We start from the raw sequence: 10,025 nt of genomic DNA on the forward strand, positions 1-10,025 counted from the left end.
GTATGAACAGCATGCCTCGCGTGGAACATATCCTAAATTGATTGCAAATGAAGCGCCGACGAGACTGCTGTGCTGGAGGCTTCCACCGAAATCGACATCGTGTGACATCAGGGTGTGGTAGAGCAAACGAGGTGACGTAGCCGCGTGCTCCCCTACTCCGTGACGTCCACCCGGCACCCGGCTAATGGCAAGGCGGAACCGTCTGGCGCGTGGATGGAGCGTCACAGGTTTTCGCATACCCATGATAGCGCCGACCCTGTTCAGCGGAAACCGTGACGCGTAGCGTACTTTTGACCGCCCGCGAACTACGGGCTTTTTGAAACGACAGCCGTTGACGGTGGTTTTCGCTGCGTTATAGTTCCTCATTTATCGTCCGCTGATATATTTGAACTACTGTTTCATGATAGTTAGCCCCGCAGGCATCGATATAAGCAATAAAAACATAACGTAAAAATTTGGTGTCAGTACTCCTTTAAGTGCATGTTTTTGGGGATAGGTCTGACGATGATATGATTTATTACTCATGATTTGATGCAGCACTCTGACTCAGGGCTTTGAGCGGGGCCTATCCCGAGTCTCTCCAAGAGGAGCCTGCCCGCCGAACAGCGCCAGTGCGGTGGCTTTCGATTAGTTCGGCTGCCGTATTGTATGTGCCTGTTGCCTCTCGTCTGGCAGTGGATGCGCTTGGTGGTAACTGCAAGGCGGCTCGGTATGCCTTGCGGGTAAAATCGTCTACTTTACTCATCTCGCTTTCGTTGAGGGAAAGATCTAAGGGAAGAGCATATGTGAGTCGGCTGATTACAAACGCCTGGACGAGTCTCAAGAGGTCTTGCTCTTTTAGGCCGTGCCCTCGGGCAACGATCCTACGGAGTAGGCCGATTATTTGGCTAACATGCGCTGAGAGCTTTTTGGTTACCTCCATGTTGCGCCAATTACTCTGTAGCATGAGCCCAAGAATTTTGAGGCTCGTGGCCTGCCGAACAGGCTTTACGTCCACTGAAACATGGATGGAAGCCTCTCGCGATGGTCCAGATCTTTTTAAGACAAGCATTTATGATTTGGTCGGAGAGCACTGCAGGCCCACCAGTCGGGCTCCTTGTACTACGGCTGTAGCGCCAGCTTCCTCACATTCTCGAGTGACCCATCAGGTTATATCATCTGCATACATGCTGTACTGAAGACCGGGCACTCAATCCAGAGCGGAGGATACGTGTGACACTCCTAGATTGAACGGTAGGGGGGATATGACCGACTCCTGTGGTGTGCCGCATGATGGTGGCCGTAGTTCAAGAGATTCTAAGTCAGTCTTGGCGTGGCTGTTCTGCGCGGTGCGATAGGAAGGCGTGAACATGGTTGTACGTATATACTCCTGGCCCCATATATGCGCTAGGCCTGCCAAGATGGCTGAGTGAGGTACCGTATCGAATGCTTTGGTCAGGTCAGGTCCAAGGCTAGGTTGGCCGCTGAGTCACGTGGGGGAGGATCCTTCAGCAGATCCCATTCTATAGCCTCAGGTGTAAACCGTTTGTCGCAAGCCCTGCCCTGTAGCCATACATGTTGGGCGGCAACAATTCCTTTCCTTCTCTTAACCTGTTTATTATTGCCATGATTATTAGATGCGACGCCGAGAGGAGCATATCTTGCCGGCGGCCCTGTCCTGCGTGCGTCCGTCGCCCGCGTCCGCACAGCTGCGTCTCTCCTCCGCTCGCCTCCTCTCCTCTCTTCGATAGCGAACACTCTCTCCCAACATCTGTGGTCACGCTGCGCGCGGCTGCGCACTGTGCGCATGTGCAGTACTCTCTCTCTCCGCGGTCTCCTCTCCTTCGGGCGCGCTGCGCATAGAAGCGGAGTGCCGCGCTCCGGCCGGTCTCTCAGTCGATGGTCGTCCGCGCTTGCGCTTGCGCTTGCTCTCTTGCCGTACCCGACGATTGCTTGATGCGACGCCAATGGAACCCCCTTCAGCGTCGCATCACACCAGGGTTCCCGCGAGGGGAGGTGGGCGTAATTTTTTTCGTTCCAATATTTTTCTTATACATGAGGTTAGAGTTATCGGTCTGCGATTTTCTGTCGAAAGCTGTTTGCCCGTTTTGGGGATCCGGGTAACGTTCACATGACGGAACTCTCGATGTAGACTGCCCTCTATCCGATGCTTGTTAAAGAGCTTGGTGAGTTAGGCAATCGAGCCATCGTCGAGCTTTCCAAGCATATTATTCGTGACTCGGTCTTGCCCTGGGGAGGAAGATGTTCGCACGTCCGCGATCCCCTGACTTATGCCTCAGTGATATCCTCGCCCAAAGAGGGGTTAGGTGGCCCGGAGTGGTCCGGGTGATGTTCCTGTTCCCCGTCTGGTATGTATACCTATTGATGAGGTCTCGAATTGCCCGGTCCGGATCGGTCACAAGCTGTCTGGTAAGTCGGGTAATTTGGTTCGCCCGCACCGTTTTAGAGCGGGATGGTTCGAGGAGATGTCTTCGAAGGGCCAAGTCCTCTTCGTGCTCATAGCTCCCTGTAGCCGATCGCACAGTTCTTACCATCCTGGTCTCATCGCCGCGGCGGCTCAGTGGCTAAGGCGTTGCACTGCTGAGTACGAGGTGGCGGGTTCGATTCCCGGCCGCGGCGGCCGCTTTTCTGATGGAGGCAGAAAGCAAAAACGCCCGTGTGTACAAGATTTCGGCGCACGTTAAAGTCCCCAGGTGGTCAAAATTAATCCGGAGCCCTCGACCACGGCGCCCCTCATCGCCTGCGTTGCGCCGGCGCGTTAAACCCTACAATCAATCAATAATTTTGCTTGCATAACTTCCGATTTCCTTGGCTGTGATGGCTATTCGCTTTTTTGGGCGCCTGTTATGCTGTAATTTAGAGTCGACGTGTGACGTCGGTATTTCCTTATCAAATTCTTGTTGGTGGTTCCGTACATCCCTCAGGAGCTGCTGTATTCCTTGAGCTAGGTCAATCGTTTGGGAGGAAAGCAGGTCCTCAGTTTGTCGTGCCTCCAAAAGATGCCCCCACTTCACTGTCAAAAAAGTTTAACGCTGAAGCGTTGTCCTTCCGTCAATATGTTACCTGAGGTGTCTACCTCGTGCTAGCGCAGCCATTGTTTTAGTTACTTATTAATAAGACCACAAGTTTCCGTGTCTGTCTGGTCCTCTGTGCAGCATACGCTAACGTGCGCGCGCGTCTGGTGTTGTGGAAAATAAATAATTTCGCGGGCGTAGTGTACGAAAAAAAAAGGACGCTTTATCGCTCACTTGAGATTTTATTCCTGCTCCTGCTATTTGAGAGTAGCTACAGCACTACTTGTTTCGCTTTAATGCCCGCCGTATTCGTTCCTCTAGCACCGGTAGGTTGCTTAAGTTAAGATCAGACACTCAACAGAAGGTTTAAAATCAGTCAACTCAGACAATCAGTCAGTCAATATCGGGGCCTCGCTAGTTCGCGCAAGCTTCTTTATGAGTAACTGCAGTCGTCTGGCATTTTGGTTAATGCAACTAACCTTTTTTTTCTTTTTTTTTTACTGACAAGCCTGTTTTCGTTTGTACATTTTAAGCAGCATTGTCTGCTTGGAATGGACATGGCCTGTGACCTGGTCGAACCTTAGGTGGCGTCATGCATGAGAACCTAATTCTGTCTGGAGCATTGATTCGCGGTCCCGATTGCAGGCTTCAGCCACCGAAATACACAGGTCGCGGGAATGAACTGTCAAATACAGTTTTGCTTTACAATTAGACATCCTCCTAAAAATGAAAAGAATCAAGCGCAAAAAGGTAATTATAAAAAAAAAATCCTGGGCCATTTACACTAACGTGAAACCTGGGGAGGGGGTGCAGTGTAAACGTGCATTCTTGGTGCCTTGGCGTTTTTGCCTACGGAGATGAAACCGTTGGGGCGTAGAGGTATCCAGCTTCGCTGTAAAAGTCTTTTGACTTTGAAGCACGAAGCTCTCTAGCGCGAGGCGTAAACGAGTGTCCCGGTGTTTTTTTAGTACGCGTTACGAAGCGCTACAGCGCGAGGCGTAAACCAGTGGCCGCGGGGTTTTTGTGGCACGCGTTAAATTCTAGCGCGAGGCGTAAGCGAGTTTCCCGGTGTTTTAGCACCGTGACTACATGAGACGACGACTACGACGACGACAGGAGACGCCAACAACCCCAGCCCCTAAGGGGCTTCGCTCCTAAAATCTACCATCCCTTCCCAAAGAAAGTTGAGAGAAGCGCCAAAGCGACGATTTTTTTTTTGCGCACTAAGTAAACGCATTTACGAACAATCCAAATGTATACCGATACGTGATTTATGAGATTTATACTATTGTACTCCTTCTTCATGATTGATGCATGTATGGTTTTATCCAGAGCCGTTCCTTTCTCGCGATTTTCAACTGATCGTTTTAACACAATATAAGCCAGGTTTCACGCATGTAGAGTCGCCTTAGCGGGTCAGCTTACAGAGGCTTACAGGCCAGCTTACAGAGACCAAACACCGATACCTTGAAATTTCGCTTCACCTTTTACACCAATGCATTGCTGGGAAGATATTGGAAGCGAGCAAAGGAACGGAAGATGATAGGTGTAACATTAATGGACAAGAAGAGAGCGGAGGCCCTTGGCAGCAGTTCGCCCAGGACGCCGAGGGAGGTAAGGCCGGCCCTGGTGTGGTGTACACCACCCGGCCGACAACCAGGGCTTGCATCAGCCTGATGATGTCATCCTGCTTACCCTGTTACCGGTTTGTGACTAGGTTCATCATACGCATGGTTTGGTGAGGTTGAGAAGTTGGATGGTTGTAGTTCCTCTTCCGTTTTCTGGATGGGATGTGAAGTCCAAGTATAGTCGTGACTATATGCGGATGTCACGTTATCAAGCTTTAGGTGTATTGTGGTATACAGTCTAGTCCACTTATAACGATATCCAAGTGCCAAGAAAATCCCATTGTTATAACCGATAATCGTTATAAGCGGGTCGAGAAAAAAAAAGCCACAAGAGAGATCAAAACATTTTATTAGCATGCAAGTGAGGTAGTGCAACTACTCGTTTGCAGAAAAGCCATAGTCAGTCAGCTTTGACTGCTTCACGCGAAGCTGACGCACATCTTTTTCGAGAGCATCTAATTGCTCCAGGCAATTAGATGCTCGCCGCAGCGCCGCAGGCGAATCGGCCATGACGTCCGAACGTTCAGTCCGACTCCGCAGTGAAACTGGTGAAACGTTGAACGGAGGCAGATGCGGAGAAAAAAAAGCACTCAGTTCGGCGCGCAGGAAAGGCGAGGGAAACTTCCGAGCTGCGAGCAGTGCGAGCCGAACTGGCCGAACCAGCCGAACGTTGGTTCGGCCGGACACGCGGACGAGGCCAAAGCAGCGGCTCCGGGAGGGGAGTCGGGAAGAAAAGCTGCTCCTCCTCTCGCTTGGCGCAGTCGACTCGTTTTCTGAGGGGTGGACGGGATGCAAGGCGCGTCGCGTGCTGTCGGCGCCGAGTGCCGGCGCCAGCGCCGGCGGCAGCTCGCATTTTCGGCGCGCGCGGTAAGCGGATTCAATCGCTATATCCGATATCGGGGCTCGGGAGCATCGTAATAAGCGGGTTATTTTACCATAGAAAGCATACAAAATTGGACGGTGCAATCGTTGTCCATCGTTATATCCGATATATCGTTATAAGCGGTATCGTTATAAGTGGATTCGACTGTATATGCTTTACGGCCTGTTGCTGCCTCTCGGGTGTTGGTGTTCGTTTTTTGCGCTATTTTGCAGTAGTTCATTATGAACCAAGAGGCTATAACACCTGAGTCGCAGAAAAACTCCGGTGAAGAACTCAGCTATCTTGGCAGGCATGGGAGACAGAACAGCTTAGGCATGGAGAAAAGCAAGCTTAGGCGATGTACCCGTCACAATCCGGCCCATTGGAAGTCACCTGGCTTTTGCACGCTCCTAGGAGGCCACTGGCAACGGCGTAGAGAAAGGAACAATCTCTAACAAGCCTTTGCACTGCAACTTTTTTCGCTTAGTCTGTGCCTTCTTTGGTTTGAAAAACAAAACAAAACAAAAACTTTGCCCTGGCTTACAGTAAACTACAGAACACTGTAGCATTAAAAACCGTCCCTGAACGCGTGATACCCGGTTTCGGCGATTTTGCATTCCAGGTGTAGAAATAATAAAGCTGGTAATAAAAATGCCACACAAACGTCCAAAATATTCTTATATTTAGTACATCCCCCAAAACTCTAAGATCGCTGTGGTCGCGGTACTGAAGACGGAATATTTCAGCTCCCCTGTGGTTTGTTTGGCTATAGTAGCTAAGAGCGTGGATTATTTAGCTAGCAGATTTGGCCTTGAATATAAGATACAAAAAGAATGACATCGAGTAAAAAAAATGCCATATCCCTCCCCAAAAAAAGTTGGGAGAAGCGCGAAAGCTTTCTCACATCAAAACATGCGTCAAACTTTGAGTGCGCCAAAACGGTCCTTCGCCGTAAAGTGCGTCCAATCGATCGTCCAACCTTCAAGGACCCAAATCGCATTCGAAGAACGAACCCATGCGACGATTTTTCGCGCACTAAGTAAACGCGTATACGAACTATCGAAATGTATACCGATACGTGGTTTATGAGATAAAGGTTACTATTGTACTCCTTCTTTCTGGTCGATGCGTGTATTCTCGTATCGAGAACCGTTCCTTTTTCTCGACTTTCAAGTAACTGTTTTGCCACAATGGAAGCCCTGCTCCACGCACGCGCCGTGTGTCCAGAGATCTTTTCAGGGCTTTTCGGTCGACCAACCGGTCTATGGGGACATGCGTCAGTTTTTTGACAGAACGCCATCGGTCCCACTAAGGAGGCTTCCTCTATAAAAAATTGGCCGCGCATCTGCTCCTTTCGTTGCAAATGTCGTCAAAAGACGATAGTCTTTGTAGACATTTGCCAAGGAAATGCCCCCCTTTGCTTTCCCGCTCACCTCTCATGCTGTTCCTGTACCGTCGCGCTCATTCCAAGGTAAACGTGGAAGCTAGCTAGTGGAACCTTCCGTTGCTGTTGCCGCGTGATTTTTCATTTGCTGCCAGGAGGCGGCGGTTTTCTGGAGTAGATGTAGAATATCATTTGCTATCGAAAAACCAAGCATCCATGAATTTTTTAATAAAGGAACACTGTAAATATCCCTTGTGTACTAATTTCCTGTCTTATATTTGCGCAATGTCTTGTTCTTGTTCAACAAAGTTGACAAGTATGAACATATAAACCGGGCTTAGAAGTTTATATGTGGCTGTGAGTATATAAGACTATTGCGCAATATCAATTTTACTTTGGCCGGGTGGCTGAATCGAGTCACAGAGAGACAGACGGACAGACAGACACACAGACATACAGACAGACCAAAATTTATGGGTTTAAGTAGCCCAAGAAAGACTATCGTCTTTAAAAGTAACGACAACTGGAAGCCTTGTCGTACATCTTATCTTAATAGTCCTATCGGCACCGGCTTCGAGCTTCAGCCCTGCCCCTCCACTACCACCTCGGTGTGAAGTTCATGCTTCGTATTCGTTGGTTTACCACCTCCGGAAGGCCCTTCGCTCGCGGCGTGTTCAAAGTGCCACATGGTCCACAGAGCCGTCTACATCTCTCCCCTCCAAGGATGCGGTCTCCACGCATCGCTTTAGGACAAACAAATTGTCCTCCAAGTGTCGCCCTGCCGAAACATCTTTTGAAGCTCACCAAGTACTTCTCGCCGCTCCGCACAGGCCTGAATTCTCCGCCTGAGAACGCGATCGCGGTCTGTATTCATACTGCAAAAATGCAAGAAAGAATGGCTCTAAAACCAGAAAAAATAACAAAACCGAGCAAACCTGCTCCTCATACTTCTCATCACTTTTTACTATGGGCTGTCGGAACGGAACGAAAAACGAAACCGCAAAACAAACAAACAAAACACGATATTTTCGGCCGGAACGAAAACGAAAACGGAACGTTATTGATTATTTCATTCAGTAGCGAACCGGAAAAAATTGTTTCAGTTTTCGGTTTGAGTGGGAAAAAATTTAAGTTATTTCAGGATTCATTTCAATTTCCATGCAGCGAGGTGGGAGATTGCCTCGGTACCTTCGGTTCGCTGCAGTAAACTCGTCTTTCGTCGTTGCTGCCTGCGTTCATCATACTCTCTCCGTCTGTCTCGACGGTCAGTGCTGAGCTCCCGGCGTGATCGCCGCAGGCATCTGGCTGCGACGAGAGAGAGAGAGAGAGAGAGAGAGAGAGAGAGAGAGAGAGAGAGAGAGAGAGAGAGAGAGAGAGAGAGAGAGAGAGAGAGAGAGAGAGAGAGAGAGAGAGAGAGAGAGAGAGAGAGAGAGAGAGAGAGAGAGAGAGAGAGAGAGAGAGAGAGAAAACTTTATTAAACTGAGCTTGTCTTTAGCGTGAGAAGTTGGTGGTCGTTGTCATACATGAATAAACACGAATATTCTGAAACACGACAGAACAATAAAGAAGAAAAAATACAATAATTGACGTGACCTGCTAAGACAGCACATTACAGCCGCGCATCCAATGGAAGCAGCTACAAGTCATGTTGCGCTTGTACTAGAGTGAACTATACTTGTACGTCAGTGCTGTCAGAGCGCAGCGGAAAATATATCATAAGGGGCGGAAAGAACAGTGTCGGGCAGGGCATTCCTATCTCTAATAGCTTTTGGAAAACGGCACGTGGAATACGGATGTGCGCCATGAATATTCACAAAATTTCTTGCTGTTATCTCTTCGTTTGGACGTATATGGGCTGAAGGTACTGATGTTGGTCCGTTGCTACCTCCTCTCACACAATCTGTTTTAAGATTAAACACCCAGAAAAGGTGCGCCGGAGTTTTAGGGCCCCATGAGACGGAACATTTTAAACTCGTAACGATAATATCAGAGTTATACTAGTTAGTAACAAAGCCCACACCCGCGTTTTGAATTTACTCAAATATATTCATGAGTTTTAGTGTTCGGGTCTCGGACCAAGGCGGTATATACTCAAGAACTGAGCGTACGTCCGCAGCACACTGGTTTTCTGAAGGCGGAGCGTTCGCGCCATACCTCACCTCAATGGGGCCCCCATAAACAAATAGAGCTCGATAATTTTTATCTACGACAGCGTCTCAATGAAACCGGTATGCTAGGTTGAGGACTGCCGGAATGTAGTTTCTGGGGATCAGGGTGGAAACTTGGAGCGTCATTTGCAGCTGCCCCATCAAGAGGCATACGACTAGAAGTTCTTAGGGGTCCTCGTATTTTTAGTGCGCAGCACTTAAGCGCCAGCTCCTGTGGTTTCACGGCCCTGTCGCCCCTCGTTGTAACAGAGCGAACGAAGGGGACACCTAAGACAAAAGAAACAGAAAGAGCAGGAAGGCGGAGGAGGAAAGTATGGCGAAAGTGTGAGGGGGAGGGCGGTATGACGAGCCGGGGCGAGACGTCCTCTCCGGAGGCGACGTGCTACGAGTAACCGAGAGAACGGAAAGGCGTGCGTTCGCTGATACGGCAATCACTTCGTAAAACGCAGCAGCGATACGCCGTCACCCAGAAGACACCCTGCGCACAAATTTCGCATTAGGGAGTCTCGTAATCGTCAGCCAAATTTTTTTATGTGCTGTTGAGATCTTTACAAAAATTAATGAGCATCACCTAATTTTTTAAACATATTTTTTAGTTCTTAATGTCCTTAATATAATTTCATAAATCTCATTTTTTCTTGCCCGTGGACACGAACCGTTATGAACTGTTACAAACCATTATTCTTTTATTCTTTTCGTTCCAGAGTTGAACCGGAACGGCACTTTTCCTTATGGAACGAAACTGAAACCGGAACAAAACTGTTCCAACATTCTCACGTACGTTGCCAGCACCCTCCGTCGTTGCCGTCACCTGTGCCTCTTTTTTTTTGTGGCCCCGTGTGCTTGCCCAAGACCATTGCGAATACAATTTAAAATTTTTTTTTTGTTTTTGTTTGTATGCTTAGATACAAAAAATTTGTAACTTTATACATAAAGGATTTTCATCGTTAATACTGATTTGAGCCAACT

Source organism: Haemaphysalis longicornis, unplaced genomic scaffold, assembly GCF_048455015.1.
Source record: "Haemaphysalis longicornis isolate Haplotype H1 unplaced genomic scaffold, Haemaphysalis longicornis Haplotype H1 scaffold_1, whole genome shotgun sequence".
NCBI lineage: Eukaryota > Metazoa > Arthropoda > Arachnida > Ixodida > Ixodidae > Haemaphysalis > Haemaphysalis longicornis.